The sequence below is a fragment of the Taeniopygia guttata genome, chromosome 1, assembly GCF_048771995.1.
Source record: "Taeniopygia guttata chromosome 1, bTaeGut7.mat, whole genome shotgun sequence".
In the NCBI taxonomy this organism is placed as follows: domain Eukaryota; kingdom Metazoa; phylum Chordata; class Aves; order Passeriformes; family Estrildidae; genus Taeniopygia; species Taeniopygia guttata.
This window is the reverse complement of record NC_133024.1, coordinates 65,883,150-65,899,060: the sequence shown is the minus strand read 5'-3', so window position 1 is coordinate 65,899,060 and position 15,911 is coordinate 65,883,150. Positions and strand designations below refer to the sequence as shown.

Sequence of the window (15,911 nt, the reverse complement as noted above, 5' to 3'; positions counted from 1 at the left end):
GGGTCATATGTAACAAAATCTAAGGAATGAGGCCATCAATTCACAATAGTGAAGGGGCTGTGGGCCTTTGTAATGTTCCAGTGGCTGACTCTAATGAAAAAAACCAACCCACCTTCAAAGCTCTTCAGCATTTGAAAGCATTTCTCTCACTCTTCCCCTCCTAGAAGCTCCAACACAATGCTATTGCATATCCCAGGAGGGCTGCTCTGATCTTGTCAAAGGTGCTCCATAGGTTGTAACGGGTACTCACAGCTGCTGAAGTAAGATTTGGAACTCTCATATCCTTCCTTTTAGGTATGTCTTACTTACTGGGTTACAGGGAGTGGTAACAACTAGGTTCAACAAAGTAAGATATCTTAATGTTAGAGTCGTTCTTTTTCCTGAAAAATCAATAAAAAGCTGTTTAGAAACTGCTCAGTATTTTTGGTTAAAAAGATTCTTAGATGGCTTCTTAGAAAGCTTCTGCCCTCTGGGGTTATCATCCTTTAGCCATCACACTTTCCACTATTGTTGTTAGTAAGTGTTCTTAAGATAGCCAAGCAGCTCTATTTATGTTTGGAAAAGATCATATTTTTAATTACATGCTTCCTATTATTGATTTTGCATGACAGTGCATAGTAAAATTTGAAGTGCTATGCTCAAAATATTGCACCAGAAGAAACAGGAAAAGGTGAACGTCCTGTGGATGTGGTACTATCATCTGACATCAGCTCCCCAGAAACCATATTATGACTTACACAGAATCATAAATGCCTGTCAAACCTGGCATTGAGCATTTCCAGGGATTTGGCATTCACTACTTCCCTGGGCAACCTGTTCCAAAAAAATTACTTCCTCATAACTCACCTTAATCTGCCCTCATCCAATTTGAAACCATAACCCCTTGTTGTGTCACTACAGGCCCTTATAAAATGTTTTTCTCTGTCTTACAAGCTGCCTTTATGAATCGAAAGGCTGCAGTAAGGTCTTGCCAGTGACTTCTCTACTCTAGGCTGAACAACCCCAATTCTCAAAGTTTTTACTTCACAGGACAGGCGTTCCAGCCCCCCTGATCATTTGTGTTCCTCCTCTGGATCTATGGGTGTCACTATGTGCTACTCATCTCACAGATTGCTTTGCTTCTTCCTTCTCTCTATCTTCCTTTAAATGCAATTGTCTCCAGGAAATGCATTCCCTCTACAGAGATGCTCTGCCTTTCAACCTATTCTCTTAAACTTTAGAGAAAAGCAATACAACAACTTTTAGCCACACTGAAACGGTAATGACATTTGATCTGTTTGTACATGAACAGAACTAAAGTCAGGACATGAATCATGTGACTCCTGAGCTACAGCCCAACTTGTAGATAAACAAACTAGTTTGAAAACTAGTCCAGTTTTCACAATTGCCATTGATGGAGACCCCAGCACAAACACATTTTCAATGGATAAATATGTCATTAAGTATACTTGTCTAGATTCAGTTTTCAGCACCAATAAACCTTTTCTTTGCAAGATCTCTGCTGGTTTCCTGTTTGTGCAGATAGTTAATCTGTGATCCAAACACCTAATAACCACTCTTTTTTTTAAGCTGTGTGGTCTGAAATGCTTGGGTTTTCTTGTCTTCTCATCCATTTTAATTTTCTTCAGCTTTTCGCCATCAGCTTCCTTCTTGGACTTCACACACTGGTCTGTAGCGGGGTACTCCAGGACTAGTTGTGGTAATGCCAAATACAGCAGAGAGCTCCCACAATAGGAGGTTTTCTGGACACTCTGTTGGAGCCCAGCTCACTGGACTTTTTCCTCCTTAGGTGTTCTCAGGTCTCCTGGTGCTGTGCCATAACCTGTTATTATCATCTCCAGCAGCTATCGCCTGTTAGCTGGGCACAGTTACTCAGGTTATTTTTATTCTGTGAATTGCGCCCCACCAGCTCAGCCTGCTGCTAAGTGTCACCTCTCCAGCACTTAATGCACAGCGACTCCCGAAATTTCTCTATAGTAAACAATGAATTGTCGCACACCTTTGGATAAGGATAGCAAATTGTCAGCTTAGACTTTGTACGGTATTCTTAAACACATTACTTAGATGTTGGAGGCAATATACTGATTGAAGCAAAGATTTTCCCTGTTTAGTTTAATTTCCTTTTCTCAGTCTAGTGATATATCGGCTGTTCAAAACTGAAAGAGAAGTAAAAACCATTTGGGACTAGGGCAACAATCCTTATAGCTAGAGGAAGAGCAGTGGCTATTTTATGTCTTGTGTACACAGAATATTTGACACAGGCTTATGTTCCTTCAAGCAAAGAAGGGAAAATTGTCTAGATAAAACATCCATGGAATAAGTGCAAAAGTGTTTGGAAAATTTTATTCTCAAAGTCATGATCAGCTTTTCCCTGCCAAAGGAGGAGGAGGAGGAGGTATTGACTGCTGCTCTGCAGAAGGGCTACCCAGCAACTGACACTCTAATCAATGGAGCAATTGAGTGGAAACCACATTTTTCATTTTCCAGATGATATCAAGCTTGGAGGGACTGCAAGGCTACCAGTGAAGTGACTCAGGTTTCAGGGTGGTCCTGACAATCCTGTGGAAACCACCTGACCTTTCCCTTCTATGCCAATTCAGTTCAGCAGAGGCAGGCACATTTGACTGGGAACATGTGCAGGAATGGAGATGAAGGATTTGGCAGCAGCTCTGCAGAAAGCATTCTGAGAATCACAGGGGATGAGAAGACCATGAATCAGCATTGTGCAAAAAAGGCAAACGGGGATGTATAAATAGAAGTCTTAAATATAGATCAGTTAAATAGTCCCCCTGCTCCACTTGGCACTTTAGAGAACTTGGCTGGTATAAAGCTGTTCCTGAATTTGTAATTACAAAAAGGTTCAATGATCAGATTGTAGTTGTTTTTTGTGATTTTTTTTTTTTAATCAATAGAGAAGAAAATGCAAAAGATAATACAAAAGTGATAGAATTAAGCAGAATCAAAGGAGTTTACTGTATTAACTCTTGATGTATATCCTAAAGATAAGAGTAGTAAACGCTGGTAGGTAACATTGGCCTTGAAGTTATGGAGTCTCTAGTCTTGGCTATTTTTAAAAATAGATAGGACAAACTGATATTAGGACTCCAGCTTGTAGAGAATGTGATCCTACCTTTTGGCAAGAGGGTGGACTTCAGGGGGCACATGTACTACCAAGAGCCTTCCCAACTCTACCTCAGCCTTTCTCTGATTTGGCACTGGATTAATGACATGAGGCTGGAAACTGAATCATGTAGGAAAGAATAACCATAAACCTGGGTTGTTGTCAGGACCTCTCTACTGACCAGAAGATTACAAGGAGATGTAGAAAATATGAAAATGATTGCATATCCATGCCACACATGATACCATTTTCTTATAAATAAAGATATGCCAGCTTGAAAATAAATTGCATGACACATATTGTCTTTTTTACTGCATTAATAGCACTGTAAAAAATAGACACATTAATATCAAGACATTTTCTTCTGAGCCTTGATCTTAAACAACTTTAGGACAACTCATTCATCAACAGATCGTCAAGCTAAAAATTCAACAACTCTCCAAATGCCACTTGCATTTCCTAGTCTGCAGAAATCAGCCTAATTCTTCCAAAAACCTCAGTGTGTTCCTATACAGATGCACTTTTGTGCAAGGCCAGCAAGAAAATCACAAGCTCTCTTTATGCAGCCTAAGTAAAAGAAAAATGGATTTGACAGCTGGCCTTAAACACTTTCTCCTTGATGATCCAAAGAAAATGGAATCCATCTAAAGCTGTTGATTAATTCTTCAAATATGGATGGAGAGCAGCACCTTGAAAATGTACCCCTTAGAAGTATAAAAAATGAATTCTTGGGGGTGGGGGAAGAGCTTTATTTTAAAAGATTTTCAAACAGCTCTTTCCAAGGGATCTAATAACTATTTTGTATTACATGGTGACTTTACAATTTGTAAAATGTAAGAGAAGAGCTTTATAGATTCTCATAAAGGTGGTATGTACTACACAGAATCTAGACTTTGAGGAGTTATCATGGATCCAAGCTAAATCTCTTCCTCTTCATACAGTCCAAGGAACTAACAGAGGCAAGAGGCTAGCTAAAAGACAAAATATTATTTCAGAGAAAGCATCTTCTAAAATATATTTCAACATTTTGAAAGAATAGCAATTGCCACAGACTCCAAGGCACTTTTCTAGAAAGTACCAGAATATTTAATCAACAAATTCAAATCTATTTCGACATATTTGAAACTATTTCATAATTACATTATCTCTTTAAGTCTAGTTTTTAGCACACAGGAAATTTTTACTGTTGCTGTCAATAAAGAGTATGCGCTGCAGAGTTAACCAAACTAAAAGTTTGAGAATTCCTCTGAATTCTTACAGCTGTATCAAAGTTTTCCAAACAGTTGCATAGAAGCAAAACTGAGCTTTTTATCATGGCTGAACCAAAATCTGCCTCTAATTTAAAAATATGATAATAAATTTGGTGAAATGCAGTCTGTCATTCAGTGTTTATATGTACGTTTAAGAGTGATGAGAGTAATAAGAATTTTATTGAACACCCATATGTACACATTCAGTGTGCTACAAAATATCTGATTAAATCTAATTAAATGAGAACATTGCAATTAGAAAATCCCTCCTTTACTTCTTCTGAAAATGGCATATTTTTATTAAAAGGAATTCTGTAGAAATGTATAGTTTGCAGGAATTAATTTATCTTCTTTTATTTATTGAAAAATCATAGGAGACTTTTAGAAGTCATTTCCTCCCCAGAAAATAGGAAATAAAACGAAGTAACTTTTATTGCATCTGGAGGATATAGTTTCCCCAGTTGTGCCATTCAATGGTAGTTACATGACTCTTCTAGACATGCTGAAATATAAAAACCAAAACAATTTTTGAAGGGTGAAAAAAGAAATTTTAGGAATATGTTTTTCAGGTTGTCCACATTGAAGACTGCAGTACAAAACCCCAATATTTTTATGAGCCGTCATTTGTAATAGTAAAACATATTAACAAAGGAAAGAAGCAAGTTAAATATATTCTTACAAGGCAAGGCACACTGTGTATGCAAATGAGATCACATAAAATCCCAACTCCTTCCTTTTGGTGAAATATTGCATTGGAACTTTTACAGAATAAAAAGTAAAGAGAAGAAAATATAGCATACATATGCCCTCTAAGCAGAGAAATCTTGTTTCCCTTTGAAAACAGGGATTTTAATCAGTAGTGATTAATCCCCAGATAGAAATGAAATTGATATTCTCATTCCAGTAATCTGAAAAGTACCTTAGACTACTGTTGTAGTCATTGTTCAGTGGAGGACCAGAAGTGTCCAAGAGAAAGTTGTTGCTGGACACATCCCACACCAATACACTGAGCAGGACATTTTGGGATGCCTGTACGGGTCCAGCAGGTGAACTGAGCTTGAGATTTGGTTCCAGTTCATTCCATCTAGCAAATGACACTAGAGTTGAAATTTCAGTTTGAACTGGATGTCACCTAAGAGGTCATCTATACCTTACAAACATAAGGCAAAGAGCATGAGTGGTTTCAAAAAACACCACCAGTCCCCCATGCTCCAGCCCCAACAGATAAAAAACAGCTGGCTTCACCTAACATGATCTCCTGCCACTCTGACCGTAACTGGTTGGTGTGTTTACATTAGTGATGAAGTCTCTAGGGTCAAGTACAGTCTTGGGCCAAGGCTCAGTTCAAGATTTGTGTAACATTTAATTCCTTCCTCTAAGTTATAATTAAAAATCCATAATCTGTGTTTTAAATTGGTGGTGTGCATTCCATTCATAAAGAAGAAGCACCAGTTAAAAATTCTCAGAAGACTGATGTCTGTTTGATAAAAGGGAATGGTAAAAAATAGAGAAATGTTATTCTTTACACCAAGTCTTAGAGGCTTAGTATAAAGAATAAAATAAATTTATAAGAGGCTAGTTAATGATTAATAAATACTATAAACATGTTACATAGGTACAGAAAATTGGTATATTGTATTCTGGGAGACAGCAAACAATGTTTTCAAAGCAGCCCATAAGACCTCATGGTAGGATTTTGACTCTAAAGTAATAATTCTAATCTACTTAAAGCCATTTGTTTGGATTTTAAGTATAAAGTATGGCTAGAAAAAAAGATTAACATCATTATCTATAGCTATATCTAGTACAAACAACATAGTATGTCTGCAAACACTTTCATATATAAGGAAATGAATGCTTGATTGGAAATACTTGAAAAGTGTTCTTGCTTTGCTTCAAAATGATCTCTGGACTTTCTATATTAAGCAGACAGAAACCAAGCAGACAAAAGAATTTGAAGTATTGCAGTGGGGAAGGGCTTTCAGCTGTTATTGGTATGAATTCATTAATGTGAAGGTCAGGTGTTCCCACAATACAAGGTACAAAAATCACACCTGTCAGGACAACTTGTAATGGGAAACAAAGCATTAAATTGGCAGAAATCCATTAATGGCAGTATAATTGCAAAAGGTATTTTTGCAGCACAGAAAGAAAGTGTGGGTAACCCTTCTCCACTAAGTATGAGGCTTCATGTTTTGTAATAAATTCTGTTATAATTTTCATATTTAATTTCTGTCTATATGTATTTTTCAAGGGGTTACATTGCACATGGATGGATGATAATTCAGAGTGTGACTTACAGTTTGTTATACTCTTTGCAAAAGGCACATATATACTTAGATTATGCTATCTACTCTTGTGCCTGGCCAAATGAGATAACACAGTTGTTAAGCAAGTCACATTTGTTATCTTGCTACAGCATGTTCTTTTATTGCAATGGCATGCTTACTTAGCAATTCTGGATACCTGGAGAAAATCTGAAATGGCTGAATTACTGACAAGAGATAAGATATGTGGAAGCAAAAGCCTCTTATTTTTACAGATCACAGAGTGTTTCTCTGGAATGTATCTACGCTGTCATCGTCAGTCATTCCTTTGGAAAGATGAAATACTTCTCCCTTCTTGAGTGTCTTCTCCATTTGTAGTCCTTTATATCATTGGAATACCATGTTCTGACAGTGTCTGCTGCCAAGTGTATTTTCCATGCATACTGTGTCTGGCTGCAGTCACAAGATGCAATTGGAACTAAAATGGGATAAGGCAGATCACTGAATCTTGTCTGCTATTATCTGACCAGAGACATGAACACCCTTTGGTTTCTTTTCTTGTATGTGGGTGCTATCGTCACATTGCATCTCTGGCAACGACACTGCACATGTGAGTCATGAGCACTGGGCTGCAAAGCAAACCTCATTTTCTCACTCACTTGCTTCTAGATGAAAAATAACTCATCCCAGCACAGCTGGGTGAAAGGAGTACTTTCCTTGAGGGTAGAAAACAGATCTTCAGGCAGATTCACTCATACCCAGAAATCTCAGTCTTCCCCATCTAGATAAGTAAGCCAAGCTAGAAGGCTGTTATGACTTAGGCTTCTCTACTTCTTTGATATTTTGATGTGAAAATTCCATCTGTATCAAAGCTGGCATGTACATTTCCATTAAAAAACATGTGGTTTTGATAAAGCTGCATTTTCCAACCAAAAATAGTTTCTGTTGGAAAATTCCCAACATATCCTACAAAATCCCATTTGGATGACAAACTCACCTTAATAATAACTTATAAATAATAAAATAATAACTTATAAATAATAAAATCACCTTAATAATAACTTAGGGTTTAATATACATTTACCAGCAAGGAAGGCTAATCCTCAAAAATGTTCAGCAGTCATTTAAAAAACACTGGGCCTCATCCATTTGACTTGCTTTTGAACTAGTCTTCTTAACTTGGATATTTAATGAGATCCTTTCTGTAGCATCATTAGGGTTTTGCAGTCTGGAGACAAATCTCTGTTGGAAGCTACTGATAACCACTGCAGCAACTTGTATTATTGTAGTGCCTTTCATCCCTTTCTAAAGCATCCACATTCACATTGATGACATCTTCACTTTCCCTTCTTCCCCCGAGTGCCAAGAGAAACTTTAGGTGAATGTCAAAATGATTATAGATTAGGAATTTTAAAGAAGAAATTAAATAATATTAATGATAGACCGTATGCTACATGCTAGCAGCTCAAGCATTGTCAAGTTTTGGGGGCTTAAAAACAAATTATTTTTTGTGGAAAAGGTAGGTAAACTTTGCAAATTTAAGGCATGGGAATAAAAGAAGCAATGCTCTACTGTATAATTGTTATCTAAAGTTACTACTATTTAGCACCAGCTTTATCACCAGTGTTTAGAAATACGTCATGCATGTGTGTACACACTGAATTTCTTCCCTATCTAGTTGATGGTCATGTAAGTTTCTCAGAAGTGAGAGGATTAGGAATGTTTGTAAACTTGTCTGAGACATGGTAACTACACTATTCATTTAGATCATGAATATAAAATACATTAACTGCTATAAATTTTTCTCCTTCTCTTAACATATGTGAATCAGAGCTCTTGTTACACTCCTGAGCCCACCAGCAAACATTTCATGGAATCAACAATGTGCAGCTGACCAGCTGGGCTGACAATAACTTTTCTTATACTGTCCTTCCCTCGCAGTTCCAGGAACCATGACTTTCCTTGGCCTTACCTAGACAAATCCTATCCCACCTGACAAGAAGCACTGAAGATTTTCATCCTTGATGTTTCTGAATTTGGGAAATTTAGTCACTCTGTGCAGGTCGGCATCACAAAGTGCCTTGGAGCAGAACAGAGAAGAGTAAAGTGTTTCACATCACAGCAATAACAATAGTAGGTTTGTGTGTGGGGTATTATCACCTAGGCAGCAGTATGAACATAGAATCATAGAATTATTTAGTTTGGCAAAGATCTTTAAGAACATTAAGTCCAGCCATTAGCCAGCATTGCCAAGTCCACCACTAAGCCATTTCCCTCAGTGCCATATCTACATGTTTTTTGAATAGCTCTGGGGATGGTGACTCAATCAATTTCCCTGGGCAGCCTGTTCCACTGCTTAACAACCCTTTTAGTAAAGACATTTTTCTTAGTATTCAATCTAAACCTCCCCTAATACAATCTGAGGCCATTTCAACGGGTAAAACAAAGTACAACAGCTGGTTAAAAGCTGGAAACAAAAGTTTGTAAGGACTTACATAGATGTTTATACCAACTTTCAGAAATCTGCACAGAATTTCGTGTACTTACAGATGTGTCCTCTGAATAGGAGCTGGCAGAGAAGTAGGCTAGATAAGCTACAGATATGTTCTGCTGGTTATTGCTGTTTGTGTAGATAAAAAAAAATCCTTGTATCAAACAGAAAGGGCTAATTGCACTTTTAGCCATTTTCATGCTGCTGAAGAAAAGCGAATAAAAGAGATGGATTCCTATGCCTAGGGCTAAGCAGCACCATTTGGCTCAGGTCTGCAGTGGTTATGGCTGCTCCCCTTTGTAGCAGATTCGTCTTGCAGAGAGTTTTGCAAAAGCAGAGACAGAACAGCAATTAAATAGATTAGACGATGAGTGTACATGCACACCACAGTTCTCTTTTATTTACCAGTACAGTTGGTTCTGTAGGTTAGTTTAGGACAGTGTAGCTCTGGAAGAACCACTCTTGTTTCATGCCTATGTGGCTGCTGGATTCCTTTACTCAAACAGTGGGCCTGTGGGTGACCAAAACATTTCATATGTCCAAATAGGAATAGCAATTAAAATTCTATGCAAAAATAAGTTTTTCTCCTGCTTATGGGTCATGTGTTGCCCTGACTCATGTGGCTCCATTTGAGTGCATCAGAAGAGGGGTTACTGGAAAAAGGGGGTGCATGTGAGGAAGGACAAAAGTGGTTGGATTATTAGTCACATTTTTTTTATTGCTTATCATTGAAAGAAGCAGGCTGCTCTGCTGAAGCAGAAGGGCTGAGTGTTGATAAGGAAGTTTGCTGTAGTTGAGTGCAAGTCCCAGACTTTGGGACTTTGGGACTTTGGGGACTTTTTGGGACTGATTTGCTCCAAAAGCCCTTATGTGTGACCTCTCTGGTCCCTGGAGTAGCAGCAGTACTCTGGGGTCAAACAGCTGGAGGTGGAGAAAGGGAGGGGAAGCCTTTCATTTAAGGCATGACAACTTCACAGTTGCATGTACCAAACACACCTGGACAGTCTGCTACTGCAGATCAGATAGCACTTGACACCAACCTAAGACCTTCTCATGCAACCATTCCCCCTGTTAAAGGAGCATAAAGATGCTTCTGTTGGTGAATATAAGTCCCATTTTAGAAGATGCACAAACTAAGTCACAATTAACATAGTTATGCCCATAATAGAATTTTTACTAATATTACTATTCCATTGTATATTAAAGAGATTTTGCTAAAAGCCTTCTTCTTCTTTTTATACTGCCTTAATATCACAAATCATAGAATGGTTTGGGTTGGAAGGGACCTTAAAATCATCTCCCTTATATCATGGTGTAGGTGAAGCTGACACTCAGAGAAAGGCAGTCCTTCCAGTTTACATATATTTCACAGTTAAGAGTCTTCCTAGCTCTTTAAGGAGTGGCCACATCTGCGTAGGTATTTAGCTGATATTTGCTGTGGATTGTGATGTCCTTCACAGTAATAATGTGGAGTGTGATGTCATTCACAGTAATGTGAAAATATAGGCAGTCCATTTCACAGTAATGTGAAAGTATAGGCAGTAAAACAGTAATATGGAGTGTGATGTCCTTCCATGGTAGCAGTAGAAGAGACTTTATTATATATGGTATGGTCTGGGGCTTAGGTGGAGACTGGGAACAGCACAGGATGCAGCTGAGTAATGATAAGTGTGAAATGAGGCACCTGATCTGTTTTGAGCACTGCAAAAGAGGAGTTAGAAATCAAAACACATTGTGCTAGTCCTGGGGAGGTACAGAGGGCCTTGTGAACACCTTGTTACAGGCAAACATCAGACACCAAACCAGGCAGATCCTTTGCCACCAAACCAAGCCTGTCAGCATTTTTAAGAGGCAAGAGTAGTGCAGCAGTCTCTGGAGACCAAATCCACCGACCTCGAGGTCTTCCAGTGCTGACTGCACTGACAGCTGTGAGATGGATCTGGAGGATGCCCATAGCTTTGGGAATCATGCTCTCCCCATGGTGTGAAATTTTGCTGAGCTTTCTTTGGAAACACCTGCCTCACTTTGAAAAATCACATTGTCTGGCTTTCATTTGTGATCCTTGGGAAATTGCTGCTGGCCTGATGAAATAATAATAGCAAACATGCTAAGACAAGCCTAGCATTCTGCAGGCATTGATGCACTGCCCTCACAGGACATCCACTGTAAGGGAACATCCAGAAAAACCCTTGCATGCACAAGAGGAATTCTTGGGCAGCAATGAAAAATAAGCATGAAAAATAAGTGGATATATTTAGTAGATCACCTTCCCCAATTTTTCCAGCTTTTTAAGTTAAAAACTGATTTGAACTGAAGATAGAAATAATAAAGAGAAATGGACACAGATACTTTCCTTTCAGTGAACACGTGTTTGTCACCTGAAAGCCAGGGCTAGAGGAACGTAAATGCTAAGTTAATAAAAAAAAGACCAAATTAACTTTTCTGATACCTGACCTGACAGTATGCTCCAGAAATTGTAGCTCACTCAATAGCTACTCCTTGGTACCTAACAGAGAAATCAGTCTGGAAAATACTTTCTCCCCCACTTTCCTTGCAAAAAGTCCTTTCCCTATTTAAGCTTAAAGAAGGAATGGCTTGATGATGGCTAACTGTAGTACATTTTAAAAAAATCGAATAGATTTAAAAGTCACTTGATGCTGCCTCTTATGAAGCATGTTTCACAATGGCAGGCATCTGCTTTTCTCTCTAGGGGTGGACTGCCTCACTGTATATATAGATTATTTTTTGCTACAAGGAAATTGTTTTGGATTTTAAAAACAAAAAATTGTTTGGATGAAGCATACATGCACCATACTGGCAAGGGGATACATTCTTCCAGCAAAGAATGCATTTGAACATAGTTACAGGGGCTGCAAACCATTTTTTTCAAGCTATTTTTGCATGGGTGATACATGTGAATGAACATTGTAAATCAAAGATTTGCACTTGGAAAATGCTTGCTTTAGCTGCAGCTCCAAATAGTAGATAACCTTTCTAGTGGCTCAACAATTCTAGAGAATAAGCTAGCTTAACTTCCTTACATATAGCTCAAACATACATATATCAAAGCTTAATCAATATCTCCTTCAGCCACAATTTGGGGGAGTTTCCTCACAGCCAATGAGCAGAAATACAAACCACTTTTTTCTTTAGAATCCCTCAGATGCTAGTATTTTCTGTAGTTACTTGATGGATGAGGAGGACTGAAACACTGATGTGCCACCATGGTACTTCATCACTGTGGCACTTCTGTTAGTTGTGCCTTCAGCTACCCACATTACAACTGCAGCATAGCTTGGCCCTCCTTATTAGATTGCTCATCCGTCTTTGATTTGCCACAGATATGTGATGTAGAGGTGAATCAGAGAGGCTGGTGAAAATATAATCACTGACCTTGAGAATATTCAAAATAGTCTCACAAACAATCTCAGAGAACTGAAGGCAGTGGTAGCACACTGTTTTGCCCTTGATGGTTTAGTCTAAAGAAGGGGCTGTAAGTCCATCACTTAAGGGGGAGAACAACCTAAACAGACTGGCTCCTGCTCAGGAAGAAGTGTTAAGATCCTGACACTGTTAAAGGTTATCCTTTGTCTATCTTCACTCTAAGAAATAGATGGACATCTTACTGCTCAAAAGAATAGATGTCCTTGGATATCAGATGAGGCTAAAGCAATCAATATATTAATGATAGAAGTAGATGTATGATGTATAGGAATATTATAAATGGTGTTAAGATAAAAATTTCCCTCAAAGTACCAGTAGAGTGAGACTGTTTGAGATTCAGACACCCCCATGGCTTCAAAAAGAACTGGGTGATGCAGAACTCACAGAAATCTGGCAATAGCAGATTGTGTAACTGGAGAGGCAAACAACCACTATGGTCAAGGCTCCCATCTTTACACCTAACGCTGGGTACTATTCTGAACGTATGAGGGTATTGCTTGACTTGCAATGGCCATTATGACTGGACATGGATCTCCCACATTTGGCTGACCACAGGAGAGTGGATGGTGTTGTTTGACAACCATTGTGTCATGCCATAGAGTCACCATATCATTTACTCAAAGCTGATGGATATGACATAAGATCTACATGTGATTTGTATTGTATTGTTTTGTAATATTAAGTGGAAGACAGGTGAAATACGTAGCCAATAGTAATTTCAACCATAGTAGGCAGATGAAACCAGCCCTCTGGGCAATATCAGCAACTCTGATGTGGATGTGCCAGACACTGGCTGGTTGGAGATGGGACCAGGCATACATGTTTGGGCAGGTGAATTTCCTTGGTGCTTACTTTAGGCTGACCTGAAGCACTTTCTAAGCTGCACATATTACATTGCTTAGATCTCCTTGAAGTGACAAGGGCTCAATTCAGTTGCCTGAACACAGGCATCTTTTGAGATGACCTAAGGCCCCCAGGACATTAGCATGGAACTACCAAAGTATTGGGTTTTTGTGGCAAGGTTTTGGTAGCAGGGGTGGTTTCTGTGAAAACTACCAGAAGTTTCCTACATGTTCAGCAGAGCAAATGCAGATGGCTCCAAGATGGACTTGGCACTGACTGAGCCAAGCCAATCAGTGATGTATGTAGAGCTCCTGGGACAATGTATTTAAGGAGTTAATGTGAAGGAGCAATAGCAGCTGGAGAGAGGAGAAAGAATATGTGAGAGGAACAGCCTTGCAGACATCAGGGTCAATGAAGAAGAAGGAGGATGTTCTCCAGGCACTGGAACTGAAATTTCCCAGAAGCCTGTGGTGAAGACCATGTGGAGGGTCAGCTGTGCCCCTGAAGCCCACAGAGGTCCATGGGGAAGCACAGATCCCCCTGCAGCCCATGGAGGAGCCCATCCAGAGCAAGTTTCCTGGCAGATTTCCACAAGAGACCCATGCTGGACCAATCTGTTCCTGGAGGATTGCACGCCATAGAAGGGACGTTGGAGCAATTAATGCAGAGCTACAGTCCATGGGAAGGATTCACGTTGGAGAAGTTGGAGGATTATCTCCTATGGGCAGGATTCCACACTGGATTACAGTGTGTGAGGAGTGCTCTTCCTCAGGAGGAAGGATCAGCAGAGACAATGTGTGATGAACTGACCATGAACTTTTCATTACTTGGCTGTAAAGTAAGGTACAAACCCTAAATTTCATTGCTGCAAGCCTACTTACTATGGAAATTATCAGACCTTCAGATATTGAAGCAGTGCGTTAGGTAGCAACAGAAATGCTTAATGTAAAATGGCTACTGGCCATGCATCTGTGCTTTAATATCTCAGAGATGAAGTAATTACAATAATTGTCAAGGTTTGTTTTTTTTTTATTTTTCACTTAAAAGAGTCTACTTTTCAAGTCTGGACTGTTGCAGCATACTCTGTCTTGGTTGACCTAACCTGGTTAAGCTCCTTAACCACATTTGAAGAGGCAGACCCCGTGTAACTGTGCATACTTACTGTTTTGGTAATAAATGTCTTGACTTCCTGGTGGTTTTGAGCCAATCTTGGAAATACAGGAGTAAACCCTTGGTAGACTAAGTGGAAATGGCTCCCAAGTACATTCATGTTAGTAGACAGCAGCACTAAAAGACGAAACAACTTCTCAGTTACTGAAATAAGTCCCATTTCATTCAGTACTACACACTTCACACGGAATTTGGACTAAGTTTTTGCTCTTCAGTGGAAGTTGATTTTGTGTAACATAATAGTTGTGTTTATTAAAGAACATCATATAACTGTCACCCTGAAAAATGTTTATGCATTTGCAGCCAGCGTTGCCTGTGCATTTAGTGATGCAGCAGCTTAGTGCAATATATTTTAAATTACTAGTTTACTAAGTTTAATCTCAGTTCAGTTTAATGTGATAAAACTCTTAACTGCAAAAGAGTCTTTTAGGCAGAAAAAATCTTACGAAGAATTAACACACTACAGTAGTTTTTTAAACAAATCCTATTTCTTTGTGATTCAGTCTTTGCCTTTTAGTAAATGAGACCAATATTTTAATGAGCTGAAACCAACAAGAAATAAGTATCTGAACTGAATTGTCATTCAAGTGCTTATTGAAATACAGACTTAGCAAGTACAGGAGTAATTCTTATCAATTTACCTACAGAAAGTGATCTAAATACACGGTGATAGAAGCAATTTTGCAACACATTCTTCCCTTATTGAATTTAATGCATAAAAATTTCAACTTTCATGTACGTAAAACTCAGCATTGCATTTTCACTTTTGAATAGTAGTGGTTTTATTTCTTCATAAAAGAAGATCTTTCTTTTCATAAAAGATGTGGTGTTTGGGCAGAAGTTTTAAAATACAGGGAATTTGAAGAGTGAAGAGAAATGCTTCAGTTGTGCCTGAACTGAAGAGATAGGATGATTGTATATGAAAAGTCACCATACACGTCTCTAGAGTGCTATCAGCTCTAGATTAAGACACAGAATTCAAATTTTTGAGCCATCCTGTGGAGACGGAATGAAATTGGTTCCAAAATGATAACAGTATATCACAGTGTATCACAAACAGAAATTAAAACAGCAGTGAGAAGAATAAAACTATTTTTCTGGTCCTTTTTATACAGAGACCACAGACCAGATTTTCATAGGTGTGCAACTGTTAGGGTTGAGATCCAGTTCCTCCAGATCCCTCATCTAAATTGTTAAATCTATTTCACCCTTGTGAGTGATCCAGTCACTCTGCTTTCCAGGATTTTCTACCCTAAAAGAGCCAAAATTCATTAGGCAACTCCCTTTTTGGCCTGTAATTTTCCTGGGCACCCACTGTCGCTTGT

At 38.7% G+C, this 15,911-nt stretch overlaps 1 long non-coding RNA gene across 2 annotated transcripts in view; it reads right to left on the bottom strand.

The window, feature by feature from the left end:
• Positions 1-15,911, bottom strand: part of LOC140684292 (uncharacterized) — a 34,829-nt gene that overhangs the window by 16,936 nt on the left and 1,982 nt on the right. For both annotated transcript variants that reach the window (XR_012056353.1, XR_012056354.1), the window contains exon 2: positions 14,579-14,703. This is a non-coding gene — a long non-coding RNA (uncharacterized lncRNA). The remainder of the gene's footprint in view (positions 1-14,578; positions 14,704-15,911) is intronic.